Here is a 17,507-nt window from a genome sequence, read left to right as displayed (position 1 = left end):
AGGAGAGAAGTGAGGAAAGAGGGGAGAGGAGAGAGGAGAGAGGGGAGAAGAGAAAAGAGAGAAGAGAAGAGAGAGGAGAGAGGGGAGAGGAGAGAAGTTAGGAAAGAGGGGAGAGAAGAGAGAAAAGAGAGAAGAGAAGAGAGAGGAAAGAGGAGAGAGAAGAGAGAGCAAGAGGTTGAGGGAGTGGAGGAGAGGGAAAGGCAGAGAGAAAGAGTGCTACACTAGCTAAGTTCCTACTTTTATTCCTCGGGGTCATCAGCTGATGGAATGATGCCCATAAGCAGGATGAATCTTCCTCTGCTTCGTTCATCCTCTAGAAACTTGAGCTTGCGGGCATGCACACTCACGGACACGTACAGGTGTGCTTCACTAACCCCTTGGGCACTTCTCAATAGGATCAAGTTGGCAACCAAATTTAACCATCACGGAGGTTAACTAGAAACTAGAAATTTGAACCCTGAAGTCTACAGCACCATTATTGATCTAGCCCATTGCCAACCCACACCAAGATCATTTCCACTGCCCCATGGCTGCTGCCTGGGAGTGTGCATTCTCTTCTGAGGGAGTGTTCATTCTCTTCTGAGGGAAGCTGAGCACAGCCAGCCTCACCCCAAACTCTGTGGGCAAAAATGAGATAAGCAGAAGACTATGACATTAAATGGAGATGCCACGGGTAACTCAACTAAGTTATCGCTCTGGCTGCCGTCCTGAAGAGACAGAGGCATTAGCGATAACAAAAAGAGGTACCACCATGTCTCCTTCATTGAAAAACAGTCTGAATAAACAGAATAGGAAATCAAGTCTTAAGGACAGCAATGAGAGAAGCAATTTAATTATGCCTAGCTGCTCAAGAATTCTGATCATTCATACTTGAGTAAAAGCCCTTACAGACTCCTAAGGGGACAAAACTCAAAGCCATGTCCTGTGTTATTTTGTCTCGGCACTGGACCATGGGCATGGCTGCTTCTGTGAACTCAGGAAACAAGGGAACTGACTATAAATCATTGTTTTTGTAATGGTGTTCCAACCTTCTTCCTGCTACTAACCCATCAACCTTGAGAGAGAACGATGGAAATCTGCAGGTCTCTTCCCAGTCATCAGAGGACTGGACCCTGTGTGTAGATGGCTCCAGACTCAAAGGACCTATAAAAGGTTCGGAGGAAGCAGCTCCTACACAAGCCAAGAGTAAGGCCTGTTCTACCAGTGCTGGGCCTTAAGCAGATATTCCAGACTGTCTTAGGCCCTAAGTAGAGTACTGAAGACCATCGTGGGCATCTTGGGTGGATAGTGTAGACTGCCTTGGACCTTAAATGAAAGCTACAGATAGTCATGGCCTTAGGTAAATACTGTAGACCCTAGGTGGAGCACTGCATGGGCCTTAGGAAGATACTTGGGCCCTAGATGGAGCACTGCATGGGCCTTAGGTAGATACTTGGGCCCTAGGTGGGGCACTGCAGACCATCTTGCCTCAGTGGGGTGGACAATTAAACCTAAAATGTTATTCTGCTTCATGGTTGTTCTTTAAGGATGGAATTTTCTTTAGTTGATTTGCATATAAACTCATTTCCTGATTTTGAGAACTGTAAAATTTTCCTTTTGTTCATTGCTAATGATAGTGCAGTATTTTGATTACTGGTTTAATTTCAATTCTGTCTTTAAAACCCTGATACTTAAGTATGGAGACTGTATGCTATTTGCTTGACAGATAGCATAGTAGACAGATAGTAGAAGTGTGAGGCTGACAGAGTTCCTGTTTGTTTTGTTTAGCCGTGCCTTGGTTTTTGTTATTCTATTATATCTCTTTCATATTTTCCTTTTTCATCTACTGCCTATAATGTAATACCCTCTGCCATTTTGCCCTCTCTTACGCAAGCTTTCATCCTCAGAAGATAGCCCTTTAAAATCGGGTTTCCCACCAACAGAGCAGCCATGCTGGCGGATTCGGCAACATACCTCTGGCTAGAGACCTCTTACACTCTTCCTTGGAAGATGACAAGCAACTACCCCACCCCACCCCCAAGAGTAACCATAGCAATGATTCATTTGAGCCATTTTCTCAAATTACAAGGATGAAATCATGCAGTATAGATACCTGGGTCTAGCTCATAGCTCATTGTCATCTTTTATCACGTGACTCATCCACAGAACAGTTTGTTCTCTCTCCTGCTGAATTCCTGTCTATGTGGATATGCCACAACTGATGCTCTTGAAATCACTTCACCTGTGGGTCTAATGTGAACAGTGTTGATGTGAGGCTTCTTGTGTTTGTCTTGGTAGCTGTCTGAATATCACATGCCTGGGGCTAAAATTGCTTGTTCACAGACAAGCATTATGCTGGCTAGTTTATGTCAACTTGACATAAGCTAGAGTTATCTGAAAGGAAGCCATCATAATTGAGAAAAATGCCTCCATAAGATCCAGCTGTAAGGTATTTTCTTAATTAGTCATTAGTGGGGACAAGATCTGCCCATGGTGGGTGGTTTCATTCCTGGGCTGGTGGTCCTGGGTTCTATAAGAAAGCAGGCTGAGCAAGGCAGTGAGCAGCACCCCTCCATGGCCTCTGATTCAGCTCCTGCATCCCAGTTCCTGCCTTGACTGAGTTCCTGACCTGACTAATTTCGATGATGGATGCAAAAGCATAAGCCAAATGAACTTTTTCCTCCCTAGCTTGCTGTGGGGTCATGGTGTTTCATCACCGCAATAGTAACCCAGAGTAAGAAAGGGATGTATAAAGATTTTTGTTACTGCACATACTTGTCAAAATGCGATATTACCTTTCCTGGTTAATCTGCTTTAGTAATACGTGGTACTATTTCACCACAATAAAGCATTTATCTCTTTTGTTATGGAGTTATTTGTTGTCTTCTTTTCAAAGTGTATTTTGGTCATGTTTTATGCACTTCATTTTGGAGCAAAAAGCCCTTTTCCCTGGTAACTAATGAAGTTACCATGCTCACAAACCAAATGAGTCATGGAGCTAAAGTGAGACTTAGAACAACAGCCCCAAAGCCTCCAGGCTTTCGCTGCCAACCGAGTAGGGAGTTCGGGGCAGACGTAGTTGGTAATTGTGGCCAAGAAAAGCCAAGAATGCTACCCAATTTAAAAAAATCTTATTTTGCTTAAACTATGATGAGACTGTGTGTGTGTGTGTGTGTGTGTGTGTGTGTGTGTGTGTGTGTGTGTTTGCTTTTGTAACTCATTGCATAAAGTTCATGTAACTCCAGCATGAACTTTATACAGAACAGCATCATGTCAAAAGATAGTGGACAAGCTAAATAATGACATGGCAACTTATGAATTATAGGGACTGACCTAAAAAATTGTGTGTGGGATAGATGATAGAAAGTGAAACTGTGTGTGGGTAAAAATAGTTGGGAGATAAGTGGGACAGGAAGAGAGGCAACAAAACCGAAAGCAAAGACAAAGCAGAGGAAGCCGGAGAGGAAAATCTACAAGAAGTAATCCTCTCATTCTTTTTTTTAGTCCAAAAGCAGAAAAAGAAAGGTTGTTTTTTTTTTTTTTTTCTGATGACAGATGGATGCAGTGGGCCAGAAGAAAAGGCAGTCTTTGAAAAGTATATACTTTGTGTAAAACCCAATGATTTTTGACATGTCAGCAATAGCCAGGAAAAAATACCTCATCCTGAAAAATGAGAAATTTAGTTCAAGAGTTATAAGGCTAAAAGATAGAGTTGGGTGAATCAGTTGAAAAGAGATCTAGAAGTGAAGATAAGTTAGAGAGAGTTCAGAGAAATAGGAAATGAAAGGCCGCCCTTGCCAGTAACTCAAGGACAAAATCAGAGCAGTGTGTCTACAGCAGTGGGTCTAGAAGAGGGGGTCTAGAGCAATGGGTCTAGAGCAGGGGGTCTAGAGCAGGGGGTCTAGAACAGCATATTAATAGAACACTTAGCAATGTCTTCCATTGTGAAAAGCAGGAGAATTAGGTCAGGAATAATAGAAAACATAGAGTTGAATGAAAACATTGCCATGGTGGAAAGCTCTTCTTATTTTAGACAAATTATATGATGCCCACTATCTTAATTAGGGCTTATTATTCTGTGATAAAACACCATGACCAAAAGCAAGCTGGGGAAGAAAGGGTTTATTTCCCTCACAGTTGCATAGAACAGTTCATCATCAAAAGCAGTGAGGGCGGGAACTCAAGCAAGACAGGAACCTGGAGGCAGGAGCTGATGCAAAGGCCATAAAAGGATGCTGCTTACTGGCTTGTTCCCCATGACTTGCTCACCCTGCTTTCTGATAGAACCCCAGATGCTTGACTCTCACTCAGAAGGGGAAATAAAATAGACATCAGAGGTGGATGGAGGGAAGGAACTGTGTGGGAGAGAGAACAATGATAGGGATCAGCTATGGGGAGATAGGAGGTGGGAGAGAGAACAGAAATGGTGGGGGGAATCTCTGGGATGAGCAGGAGACCTGGGATGGGGAGGCTCCTGGGAGTCTATGGGGGTGACCCTAGCTGAGACTTCTAGCAGCTGGGGATGTGGAGACTGAAGTGGCCACCTCCTGTAGCCAGGCAGGACTTTTCATGGAGGGAGGCAACACCAACCTACCCACAGGACTTTCAACCCAAAGTTTGTCCTGCCTACAAGATGCACAGGGATGATGAGGGAGCAGAGATTGAGGGAATGGCCAGCCAATGACTGGTCCAGCTTGAGACCTATTCCATGTGAGAGAGCCAACCCCTGACACTATCAATGATACTCCGCTATGCTTGCAGAAAGGAACCTAGCATAACTGTCTCCTGAGAGGTCTCATCCAGCAGTGGATAGAAACACATGCAGAGACCCACAGCCAAGCAGTAGGTGGAGCCTGGAGAGTCTTGTGGAAGAGTTGGAGACAGGATTGAGGGAGCCGGAGGGATCAAGGACACTACAAGAAGACCTACAGAGTCAACTAACCTGGGTCCATGGGGGCTCACAGAGACTGAAGCATGAACCAAAGAGTGTGTAGGGTCTGTACCTAGGCCGCCTACACATTTGTAGCAGATGTGCAGCTTGGTCTTCATATGAGTCCCCTAACAACTGGAGCAGGATTTATCTCTGACTCTGATGCCTGACATTGGATCCCCTTTCCCTACCTGGACTGCCTGGTTGGGCCTCAGTGGGAGAGGACATCTTGGTCCTGCTGTGACTTGATATCCCAGAGCAGCAGGTTGGTACCCATGGAGGGGGAAGGGGCTATCTCCTCCTCTGAGGAGAAGGGGAGGGAATATGGGAGGGGGGTTTTGTGAAGGTGGGACTGGGAGGAGAGGAGGAAAGGGGCTGCAACTGGGATGATAAATAAATAAATAAATAAATAAATAAATAAATAAATAAAAAGGAGAGAGAGAGAAGTGCGTGGAGGGAATGCCCCACAAGCTTGCCTACAGCTCCATCTTATGGAAGGATTTTGTTAATAGAGGTGCCCTCCTGTCTCCTCTCAGATAACTCGAGTTTGTGTCAAGTTGACACAATTATTACCCAGGACACCCACAAAAGAGAGATTCATCAATAAGCCAGGAAACAAAAAGAGAGAGAGCTGCAGACCGACACTGCACAGAGCAAGAGGAAACGGCCATGTGGAGAGAGGAGCAAGGAAAGACGACACTCTGCTTCTTGGTGGGACATGTCCTGGAATCCTTTTTTATCTATAATTTTGGAGAAAGTACAATCGCTTCTCTTGGAGAGCATAAGCAAATGTTCAGGAAAGTAAAATTCTCAAGTTCCCAAAACAAGGATCTGAAAATTAGAGAGGTGGCCTTCAAACAAAAGCCACTCCAGAAGGCAGCGAGAACAGGTGGACATTGTTTTGGGTACTCTTTGGGGGGGTTTAGTGACCTTCTCACAGGGGTCACCTAAGACCATTAGGAAATAAGAGATATTTACATTATGGTTCATAACAGTAGCAAAATTGGTGCACCATTCCTGCCAGCGGAGAGCTTGTCTCCAGGGAGCGCTCGAACCCCAGCACTTAGATGATGAAGTATCCGCTGGGTTGAGAGAAACATGCTAACTGTGGAAGATATTGTTTTCCTGTTTTTATATGAGAGACTGAAGTGCAATACTGAGGCTTTGGAGCACTCACAAAAAGGGACCTAGCATGACTGCCCTCCGGAAGACCCAACAAGCAGCTGAAAGAGTCAGATGCAGATATTTGCACCCAATCAATGGACAGAAGCAGCTGACCCGTTGTTGAATTAGGGAAGGCTGAAAGAAGCTGAGGAGGAGGGTGACCTTGTAGGAGGACCAGCAGTCTCAATTAATCTGGACCCCCGAGATCTCTCAAACACTGGACCACCAAACAGGCAGCATACACCAGCTGATATGAGGCCCCCAACACATATACAGTGGAGGACTGCTGGGTCTGTGTTCATTCAGAGATGATGCACCTAACCCTCAAGAGACTGGAGCCCCAGGGAACTTAGAGGTCTGGAGGGGTTGGGGGTGGGGACATCCACTTGGACACAGGGGTAGGGAGGAGGTATAGGATGTCAGTGAGTGGACAGAGGGGGATATAAAATATGGAGTGTAAAACAATAAATAAATTAAATAGATAGATAGATAGATAGATAGATAGATAGATAGATAGATAGATAGATACATTTTAAAAAACGGTAGCAAGTTACAGTTATAAAGTAGCAACAACAATAATTCTATCACTGGGGAACACCACAACTTGAGGAGCTGTATTAAAGGGTCACAGCATTAGGAAGGCTGAGAGTGACTGTCATAGAGATTAGGACTCCAGTCACTGTTTAAAAATAGGAGTCTTTACAATCAATCCACTCTTGGAAAAGAGTGGGTTGGTGGCACACACCTTTAGTTCCAGCACTTGGGGGGACAGAGGCAGTCACCTCTCTGAGTTCAAGGCCAGCCTTGTTCCAGGACAACTAAGGCTACACAGAGAAATCCTATTTTGGGAATAATAATAGTAATAATAATATTAATAATAGTAAAACCTCCTAGGACAGTGCGCCATCAAAAAATTTACTTATTGTCATTGTCTCAAGCTAAGCCTTCAGTGAAAGAAAAAAAAATCTCCTCTAAGAATAAATAGAAAATAATATTTAGATGATAGAGAAATGTGTGCTATAAATAAAAGCCACATCACCTGGTCCAAACCACGTGAGAACTTTTTTTTTTAATAATAACCATGTTAACTAAAAACTCTACATAAATTTTACCCAAAAATCATCATAAAAATTCATCCCAGGCTTTTACTAGACTATTATTAATATAAAACAACTCAAAAAGGTGACCCTGCAGCCCACACAGGACTCTCACAGAGAAAGTGCCAATGAGGATAAACTCTACATTTCATGATGAAATGCATAAGCAATGTCCTGCCCTGTAAAAACACTAGGAATCTCTCCACCACAGTAGGATGCGCCTCAGAATCCAGTCTCCCATAAACCCAGGTGATTAAACAATCCAAATGAGACCTTAAGATAATTGTGTCCAAAGCACTGTATACTGTTCAAAAGTTATGACCAAGAAAGATTTAAAAAAAAAAAAACACGCTGTAAACTTGCACAAGCAAAATGCATATGTAGCTATGGAGATTATAAAATCTCCATAATAATGCAAGTGTATTAAACAGCAGAGTAAACGTGGGGAAAGAGAAGTTACTTACACACAGAAAATCAGAGGGAATTCTCCATGTAAATGACAGAAACAGACCACTGGGCAGAGATTTGAGACAGAATAAAATGAAAAGGGCAGACAGGCATCTAAAAGGAGTTCAGCCATAGGGATGAAAAGGTGATGGCTTTCCACAACTCAGAATTAGAAAGCTGGAGTGTTCAGTGGCTCGAGGTGGCACAGTCACTGTTGGGACGCTTCTGCTCTGGTCATTGAGGTTCTCAGTCTACTCTCTCCCGTCTCCCGTTCCTTAGCAACTCCAACCTGCATCCCAGTACACCTCCAGATGATACTCCCTCTCCTGCAGCAACAAAAGCCTCACACTTGCCTGTAAAGATCTCCAACTGAAGCAAACATTCCAAAAAAGGAAGTCATGTCTTATATTCCTGACACTATCCTATACCACTCCATCTAAATCAGACTTTAACATTTATACAGAACATATAGAGGTGAAAAGCCTCTGCTTTAAGCTTTCAGACTATAATTTTCTATTCTTATAAAGGCATCATTCTTAAGGGCACTGGAGATTGAACTCTGGGCCCCCGACATGCTAAGCCCACTGAGCTGCATATGACCTTTGTCTTCTTTGATTGACACATCTATCCAGTTCAAGAGCATGCACATTGTCAAGCAAGCCTGGCTAAACAGCTTGGTCTTCAGCTGAACACTCCATTAAGTATTCATTCCTTCGTCTGCACCCCGCGAGTTTGCACGCTGAGCATATTTTGTAAATCAAACTATAAATAACCATAATAAATGTCATATGTAAATTGATCTATTTTCAGGTTTTCTGAGTACAACAGGGAATCAGAATAATTTTTTGAATGGCTGACAGATATTTCTTCTCATCTCGCACTTGGAAATCGCCCAAACAACTGAGCAAAATTTCCTAAAACTTCATCTATAATTCTCCATAAGGTTAAAAAATAAACACTATGAAGGTTCACTTCTCAAAAAGGTGGTCAGTGAGGAAGATTGATGGTAATGAAGATCAGTACCTTGAGTTGGCTATATAATGCCTCTGTGCCCAGGACTAGGATCCAGAGACATCAGTGGGTCTCAACCTCCCTAATGCTGCAACCCTTTAATACAGGTCCTCCTGTCATGGAGACCCGCCCTACCCCCACACCATACAATTATTTCTGTTGCTACTTCACAACTGCAATTTTGTGACTGCCGTGAAGCACAATGTAAATATTTTTTAATATAGAGGTTTGTCAAAGAAGTTACAGCCCACAAGTTGAAAACTAGTGTATGATACAACAAAGAATGCCTAGTGGCAGTTGTTAGGGTCTGAATGTGAATGTCCCCAGCAGGCTCCTATTGTAACCACTGTTCTCCAGCAGGTGGCAGTGTTGTGGGAGGCCAGGCAAATGTTTAGACCCTGGTGAAAGTAGGAGGCTTGAGGCAAGCTTTTGAAAACTGTACCTTTGAAAGCAGGACCAAGTGTGGAGAGCCACAGCTGCCACCCTAAAGCATTGTGATAAACAAGCCCTTATTTGGAAAAGCTGAGTGCCTCCAGTTTGTGATGCAAGTTGACATGATTTCCCGCAGACTATTAGATTTGCCGCTAGCTGATGCTGATTGAGACTAGGGAAAGTATTTAACCCACGAGTGCTGGGGGCTGGGAAAAGAAAGAGAAAGGTAGAAAGGAGAAAGAGAAGAAATGAGAAATGAATGAATGATTCTGTAGTACAAGGTTCCTGAATAAACTGCTTGGAGAAGAGTTCAGGGTCGCCTCATTTCGGCTAGTCGGTGAGGCGGCGACAAGTGGTGGCCCGTATGGGGACATCTTCTACGGCTCAGAACTCCTTGCAGACAGGGCAGTCGACTGGTAAGTTCCCAGGTAAGGTGGGACAAAAAGGAAGGACCTCGGTAAAAAGGCAATAAGGTCTCCGGAGTGGAGCGATAAAGTCCTGTTAAGGGCAAATCAAAAGTGATAGTATGGGGAACTCGAAATCTTGTCCCATGTTTGTTGCTCTTAAGGAGCTATTAAAAGGTGGAGTGCGACCAATCTGGAAACTGCTTAGGAACTGCCTGGAGGACAAAGTGTGTTCTAAAGCAGTAGAGAAGGGGCAGGAAGCGTTAGAACTGCTGAAGGAAGAGAGGTCAGCAAAGTCTGAGAAAGATCAGACTGATGAGAGTGGCTCGGACTCTGAAGAGGAACTTGTGAAGTTAGTACAGAAAATGGAGAAGTCCACTATTAGGGTGGAGCCCACAGCCCCAGGGCCGCCTGTATCCTTACCTCCCCCCTATAACACTGCCACTTACGGTACTTCCTTTTGTCCAGAAGTTTGGCGGGAAGCTAGGGGTCAGCATTGCTTCCCTGTGTTTCAAGATGCCCAAGGGCAAAGGTTTCATGAACCATTGGATTTCAAAGTCATAAAGAACTTGGCTGAGTCAGTCCGCACTTACGGTAATAACTGTGGCATTTACTGTTTCCCAGTTAGAGGCTCTTCACGGGTATTGCATGACTCCTTCTGATTGGATGAGCACCGTGAGAGCTTGCCTCTCACCAGGTCAATATCTGGACTGGAAAGCCTTTTTAATAGAATATGCCAATATACAGGCTGCTGCTAATCGAGCAGCTGGTAACCCTGCCTGGGATTTGGATTAGGACAGGGCAGGTTTGTGCAGCAGCAAATTGGATATCCGCTACAGATGTATGAGCAAGTTAATATGCTTGCTACAAGAGCATGGAAGTCATTGCCTAACAAGGAAGAAGTTGCAGGAAATTTGACTAAAATTATTCAGGGACCCATGGAGCCCTTTTCAGACTTTGTGGCTAGAATGGTAGAAGCAGCTGGAAGGATCTTCGGAGACCCAGATGCGGCCATGCCACTGATTAAGCAATTAGTTTATGAGCAATGTACCAAGGAATGCAAGGCTGCCATAACTCCCTACAAACATAAAGGACTTGAGGCTTGGATGAAAGTATGTAGGGAACTGGGCGGTCCATTAACTAATGCAGGCCTTGCCGCTGCAGTTATGCAGATAACGCAAGGTAACAAGCAGAACCCGGGTACATGCTTTCAGTGTGGGCAACTGGGACACCTTAAAAGGCCTCCTTATTTCCGCTGGTCGGTGAGGCGGCAACAACCAAGCCCTGGTCTCTTGCTACTATCTGAAGAGTGTACCCACTTCACACCCTGCTACCACAGAGGGACACCCCGCCCCCTCCCCCCCAACCGTGCCTTCCTTGCTAAGATGGACTAAAATCCCTCTGAAACTTCAGGACGAAACAAACCGTGCCGTTTTCTGTCGGGTACTTGGAACTTAAGAGTAACGCTCATAGAAAGTGTGCAACGTCGGCAGCGCAGGGCTCCCTTTCCTTTCGGCGTCAAATTCATTGTTAGGACTGAAGCTGAAAGCATCCCAAGAAATAGCACTTCACCACCCCACCCCCCAACCTCTAAAATGAAGGCAAGTCGGGTCTTAAATATGGTTTCTGCACCATTAAAATAGCTGGATTCTGTGAACTGAGGAGATGGCTTGGGGGAGTCAGAGGGGGGGAGGGGAGGCAGGGGTGGTCAGGGAGGTGCTCGCTGCATAAGCATGATGTCCTGAGATCAAGTTCCTAGATCCTTATGGCTTTCTGAAAAGCTAGTATTATTGAATCCGTGAGCTCCAGGTTCAGTGAGAAACCCTGTCTAAAAATGGAAGAGGAAAGGCTGCCAAGTCCAACGACCCGAGTCCATGGAGGGGAAGGGGAGAACCAATTCCCATAAATTGTTCTCTCACCTCCACATGCTTGCCCTGGCACATGTACACACACACTCTCTCTAAATAAATAAAGTAATTAAGTAATTAATTAACATAAAACAACAGAGAGCGATAGGAAAAATATAGACATTGGCCTCTGGCCTCCATACTGTAACTTGCCCAAGACCTTGACACCGATGACACCACATTAGAATCACCATTCCAACCTAGGCCCCCAACACATGGGCTCCAATGCCTGCCAAAACTAAACCAAAAGCCTAATGCACCATGCTCCACAGATACAGGACAGCCCCGGAATGGACTAACCTTGCTTGTTTGGCTTCTGTAGCTCTGTTTATTGCTGTTCTTGCTGAGGTTCGTCCACCAGAATGTGGTTTTCTGCGTAGAAAGCCAAGAACAGTAAGGCCGAGAACAGTAAGGCTCGGGGCTGCATGACTCAGACAAACGAGTTCCCTGTGTAGCCACCAGCGAGAGAGAGTGAAGACTTTCTATTCTCCAAGCGCATCTGTGCGTGTTCTCTTGTGGAGTTAGCTCACAACAGCACATCCTCACATGCATCAGGCACAAACACTGTCAGCAGTCGGGCACAAACACGTAAAGATACATACAACACATATAACAAAAATAGTTAAAATCAGTAAAAAATAACTAGGATCTGTGGTGGTTTGAATAGGAATGGCCCCCATAGATCCATGTGTTTCAATGCTTGGACCACGGTGAGTGGCACTATTAAGAGGTGTGGCCTTTCTGAAGTAATCGTGGCCATTTGTCAGGGATGGGTTTTGAGTTTTCAGAAGCTCAGGAGAGGCCCGTGTCACTTTCTCTTCCTGCTGCCTACAGATCTAGATGTAGAACTCCTGGCTCGTCCAGCCCCATGCCTGCCTGGATGCTGCCATGTTTCTCACCATAATAATTCACTAAGCTTCTAAAACCATAAGCCAGCCCCAATTGAATGTTTTCCCTTATAAGAGTTGCTGTGGTCATGGTGTCTCTTCACAGCAAATAGAAACCCTAACTAGGACAGATGTCGGAAGCAGTGTACTTGGATATTGCTGTGGCAAACCTGACCATATTTTAGGGAGGACTGTGAAAGGACTTTTTAACTTTGGGCTAGAAGAGCCATTGTGTGTTAAGAGCTCAGAGGGATGTTCTATAGGAGCTTAGAAGATAAGAATGTTGAGAGCAACGCAGAAGATGAAGGCTCAGCTTGTGATGCTGCAGAAGGAAATTTAAAGATTCTACCAGGGCTATTTGCTATTGTGAGTTGAGATTTTGTTGTTCTAGTCAGCTGGAGATGAAGAGTCAGCCAGGATTAGCAAGAGACCAGCACCATTGAGATGAAGCCTTTTCATTATTGGGACAATTCTGGTTAGCTGGTGCTAAGACATTTGGCAGTATTTAAGAAGAGACCAGCCTCACTAAGGTGAAATCTTGTAGGAACACACAGAAGCTATGTTGCAGAGGTAGCCCAGGTTGTACCTCATGCTGGCACCCACACTTGGTAATGTGTCAGAGTCACCCAGATGGTGCTGGATTTGAAGGCATGGGGTGTGGGTCATGGACAGTATCTGAGGCTTGGTACTGTGAGATGCCAGGAGAGGCCATTGGTGAAGGTTACAGCAGCCTCGGTGGCAGTTGAAGGCCCAGACCTAAAGGGGTTACGCAAACAAATTGAGGCATGGCACCATGAAGAGAGCCTAGCAAGAGGCTACTGGTGAAAGTGTAGCCCAGCTGCAGTAGAAGACCCCAGTGTATTGGAGATGCCCAAGTACCACGGGATGACTACCAAGAACATCAGCAGCAGTGGAGTGAAGTCAGATGGACCCTAAAAGGCAAACTGTGTGTGCTGTAGAGGGCAGAGCTGGAGAAGTGACCCATGCCCTCTGCTGGAGTCCAAAAGACTATGGGGGGGATCCCAGACATCAAATGGTTGGAATTTGGTTTTGCTTTGAATTAATTGTGACTGTGCCTTGATTTTTTTCCTCTTGAAATAAAGTATTTTACTGGAGCCCACAGTTGAGAGACTTTGGATTTTAAAGGGATTGGCTATTTTAAAGGGACTGACATTTTAATGTGTCTGCATTTGTAAAGACTGTGGGGCTTCTAAAGTTATTTATTTGTTTTTAATGTAAGATTTTGGGGAAGAATAAGAAAAAAGAGGGTTGTAGCTTAATAATGGTGTGTTTGTATGCCAAGTTGACAAAGGGTCAGTTGTTCTGGCTGATTTTGTGTGTCAACTTGACACAAGCTAAAATCATCGGAGAGGAAGGAGCCTCACTTGAGAAAATGTGTTCATAAGATCCAGCTATAAGGCGTTTCCTTAATGAATGATCAATGAGCCAGGGCCCAGCCCATTGTGGGTGGTGTTGTCCCTTACTGGTGGTTCTGGATTCTATAAAAAAGTAGGCTGAGGGCTGGTGAGATGGCTCAGCAGGGAAGAGCACTGACTGCTCTTCGGAAGGTCATGAGTTCAAATCCCAGCAACCACATGGTGGCTCACAACCACCCATAATGAGATCTGATGCCCTCGTCTGGTGTGTCTTCAGACAGCTACAGTGTACTTACATATAATAAATAAATAAATCTTTTAAAAAAAAAAAAAAAAGCAGGCTGAGCAAGCCATGAGGAGCCTCTGCATCAGCTCCTGCCTCCAAATTCCTGCCCTGATAGAGTTTGTCCTGACTTCCTTTGGTGATGAACATTGATGTAGGAGTGTAAGCTGAATAAATCCTTTCCTCTCCAACTTGCTTTTTGGTCATGATGTTTTGTCACAGCAATGGGAACCCTGACTAAGACAGGTTCCTTCATAACAGCATTTCCCCATGTTGTGTAAAGATTAATTAGTGAACAGATAACAGACTGGCCAAAGAATCTGACCAGAAGAAATAAATAGATCCAGAGATAAAACCCAGCAAACTCAAGGAGAGAAAAACCCAGAAAGATGTGTCCTCTAAGTCTATGCCTCCCCCCACAAACAGTAGGGAGGAGTTAAGGAGGAAGAGAGGGAAAGGGAGAGAGGGAGAGAGGGAGAAAGGGAGAGAGGGAGAGATGGAGAAAGGGAGAGAAGGAGAGATGGAGAAAGGGAGAGAGGGAGAGGTGGAGAGAGGGAGAGAGGAAGAGAGGGAGAGATGGAGAAAGGGAGAGAAGGAGAGATGGAGAAAGGGAGAAAGGGAGAGAGGGAGAGGTGGAGAGAGGGAGAGAGGGAGAGATGGAGAGATGGAGAAAGGGAGAGAGGGAGGAAGGGAGAAAGAGGAAGAAAGGGAGAGATAGAGAGAGGGAGAGAGGGAGAGATGGAGAGGTGGAGAGAGGAAGAGAGGAAGAGATGGAGAGAGGGAGGGAGAAGGGGAGAAGGGGAGAAGGGGAGAAAGGGAGAAAGGGAGGAAGGTAGAGGAGTTAAAACCACCAGACCCCCAAAGTCCAAGAGCAAAAGTGGCAAAGCTCTTACCTATTGAGACTGGCTGGGACATGCATCATTTTAACCTGTAGATATGAGGCCATCTCCCAAGTATATTCTGCTCATTTGGGGGGTGGGAGGGGGAGTGCATCGAGACATGGTTTCTCTATATACGGCTGTCCTGGAACTCATTTTGTAAACCAGGCTGGCCTCGAACTCAGAAATCCACCTGCCTCTGCCTCCCAAGTGCTGGGATTAAAGACATGTGTCACCACTGCCCGGCTATTCTGCTCATTTTTGCAGTTTACTTAAAGGCATCTATTTTCATAGGCTGAATAGTTGACCTAGATACTCGTTTCGTGAGCCAGAAAATACTAGAAACCTGAAAACTCTGAGTGATAGCTACGCATGATATTGCACTAACATAAAGCCAGCTAGACTTAGTCTACAGTTCTCTTATCGAGAGCTCTAGAGAGTGCTCTGTACAGAGGTCCTTGAAGCACTCAGGCTTGCCTTCAAGGAGAGAGATAAACAGCAGAATTAAGCAGTACACAGGAAATTGACTTGTTCCCTGCCATCTCCAGGCTCCCTTCCCTGTAGACCATCCCCTGAGTAAGGACTAGTAGCATAAAAACGTTCCAACTAAAATCCACCAGACTTCCAATTAACCAGAGCTCCTCACTGACCTCTCCCCGGAGTCCTCAGACTTAATTCTGTCTCCTCCATCTGCTCATGGTTATTTGTAATCTAACTCAACAGAAGTCTAGTTAGCAGAAGAAACTCAAGGACTCGTTCTAGGGGCTTGAGACCTTGAGTGCCCAACAGGGAGACGGCCTCAGTCCTCCTCCATGTGTCCCTCTCAGAAAAGTGACAATTAAGTACTCCGAGGTCTCCGAACAAAAGAAGCCTGAGCTTGTATTGTTTCAGACAAAAGAATTGCTAACCATCTCATATTTCTATCAAGCTAAAAAACAGCAGGCAAATCTGCCATGCAACATGACACTGCAGGCATGTACGGGGACAGGAACAAACCTTCCTGTCCTAAGAAACTTACATATGCCTGTACATGCCAACTGCCAAGAAAGGAACGCCTCTTGGTTAAATCATGATTCCCAAGAGTACTTGAGGGGAAAACTCATCTTTTACATCAGTCATCTCAGGACCGAGTCTAGTTTTTCCAATCTGACCATGTCTTAAGTATTCAAACAAGGCATTCGGTGATACCTCAGTCCAGACCAAACCCCATGTGGAAATTTCCCACCTAACTTCTTGTTCCTATGGTATTCTGTCCTCATCGCTTTGAGATAGAATGCGGTGGGGTGGAGTCTCACACCTAAGAATCAATTCTGCAGATTTTTTTTTTATGTGAAAGCAGATATGTCTCTTTATTGGCAATTTTTTTTTCCTATCTGTGTTCAGATGATCGGTCTGAAATGGCTTAGGAAAATTCAAGTTATCCTAAGCCCAACCTCATCCATTCCAGAGTCTCATCAACCAACATTTTCTCCCTTCTTGAGAGAAAGAATGCTTGCAGGGCTGGAGGGATGATGGCTCAGCAGTTAAGAGCACCGGCTGCTCTTCCAGAGGACCAAGGTTCAAGTCCCAGTTACCCATACAGCAGCTCACAACTGTCTGGATCTCCAGTTCTAAGGGACCCAACACCCTCACACAGGCATACATGCAAGCAAAACACCAATGATGTAAACATAAAATTAAATACATAAGCAAATAATTTTGAGAAAAGAATGCTTGCAAAGTGTTTTACAGATTCCTTGCCAGGTGAGGATCCAATGTAACAAGCTTTTTGTCCAGAAAAAAACATGATGTTTGTGTCGTGTTTTACAGCTCCAAGGGCTGCTCCCTAAACAGGCTCTGTGGTTGCCACTTCAGGCTCTGTGAGCCCCCATAAGCCCTGCCTTAGTTGACTGTGTGGGTTCATGAGGCCTAAAAATCAGCATTTCTTTCCATGCCTGTGATGTCGGACCTATGAACGAGTCATCTCCACATAGGTCTCAGAGAACTCCACTAGTTTCCTGAGTTTCATACATTTTTTCATTTTGCATTTAAGTTCTTGACCCATCTTGAGTTAATGTTTAAGTGGGAGGTCCGAATTGAGGTCATTCTTCTCCCATAGATGCGCAATTGTCCCCCGTTCCAATAGGCCACACAACCTAGCTTTTCCTCCATTGGACTGCTTCATGATTAGGCAGAAAAGGTTCTAGAGATCCGTATCACAATAATCTGGATGCTCTTTGACACCCACACTACTATCTACTTAACATGGTGAAGATGATACGTTTCAGCCAGACATAGGGGCAATAACCCCACTTATTTGGGAGACTTAGGGAGGAAGATTACAAATTCAATCCTTGCTTGAGGTAAAAAGTGAGTTCAAGGATGGCTTGGAAAACTTAGTGAGACATTGTCTCAAACTGAGCAGGGGCTCAGCGGTACAGCACTTGCTCCCATCTTCATGAGCCTGTATTCAATCCTCAGCACTTCACAGTTTTAAAAATTCTTATTTAAGACACTTGTTTAAGAACTATGTGGGTTCTCTGTGATGTTCCATGGATCTTCATAGCCATCCCTATAGTATCACACTGCCTTGATCTCTGTAGAGAGTTCATATGTGTTAAAATAAGTACGGCGGTTCCCCACACACAGGTTATCTTTCTCAAAACTGTTCTAGCTCTTCTGCATCCATGTGGACATCCATACTTCACACTGCAAAAATCATAAGATAGATAG

At 44.7% G+C, this 17,507-nt stretch overlaps 1 long non-coding RNA gene across 3 annotated transcripts in view; it reads right to left on the bottom strand.

The window, feature by feature from the left end:
* LOC116069138 overlaps positions 1-17,507 on the bottom strand; it is a 93,163-nt gene that overhangs the window by 37,071 nt on the left and 38,585 nt on the right. For 2 of the 3 annotated variants that reach the window (XR_004109867.1, XR_004109869.1), the window contains one exon: positions 11,672-11,743. The exons of the other annotated variant lie outside the window; for it this stretch is intronic. This is a non-coding gene — a long non-coding RNA (uncharacterized LOC116069138). The remainder of the gene's footprint in view (positions 1-11,671; positions 11,744-17,507) is intronic. 3 annotated transcript variants of the gene reach the window in all.

Source organism: Mastomys coucha, unplaced genomic scaffold (assembly GCF_008632895.1).
Source record: "Mastomys coucha isolate ucsf_1 unplaced genomic scaffold, UCSF_Mcou_1 pScaffold22, whole genome shotgun sequence".
In the NCBI taxonomy this organism is placed as follows: domain Eukaryota; kingdom Metazoa; phylum Chordata; class Mammalia; order Rodentia; family Muridae; genus Mastomys; species Mastomys coucha.
Note: the sequence above shows the minus strand (reverse complement) of the source record. Positions and strands in the feature narration are given on the sequence as shown.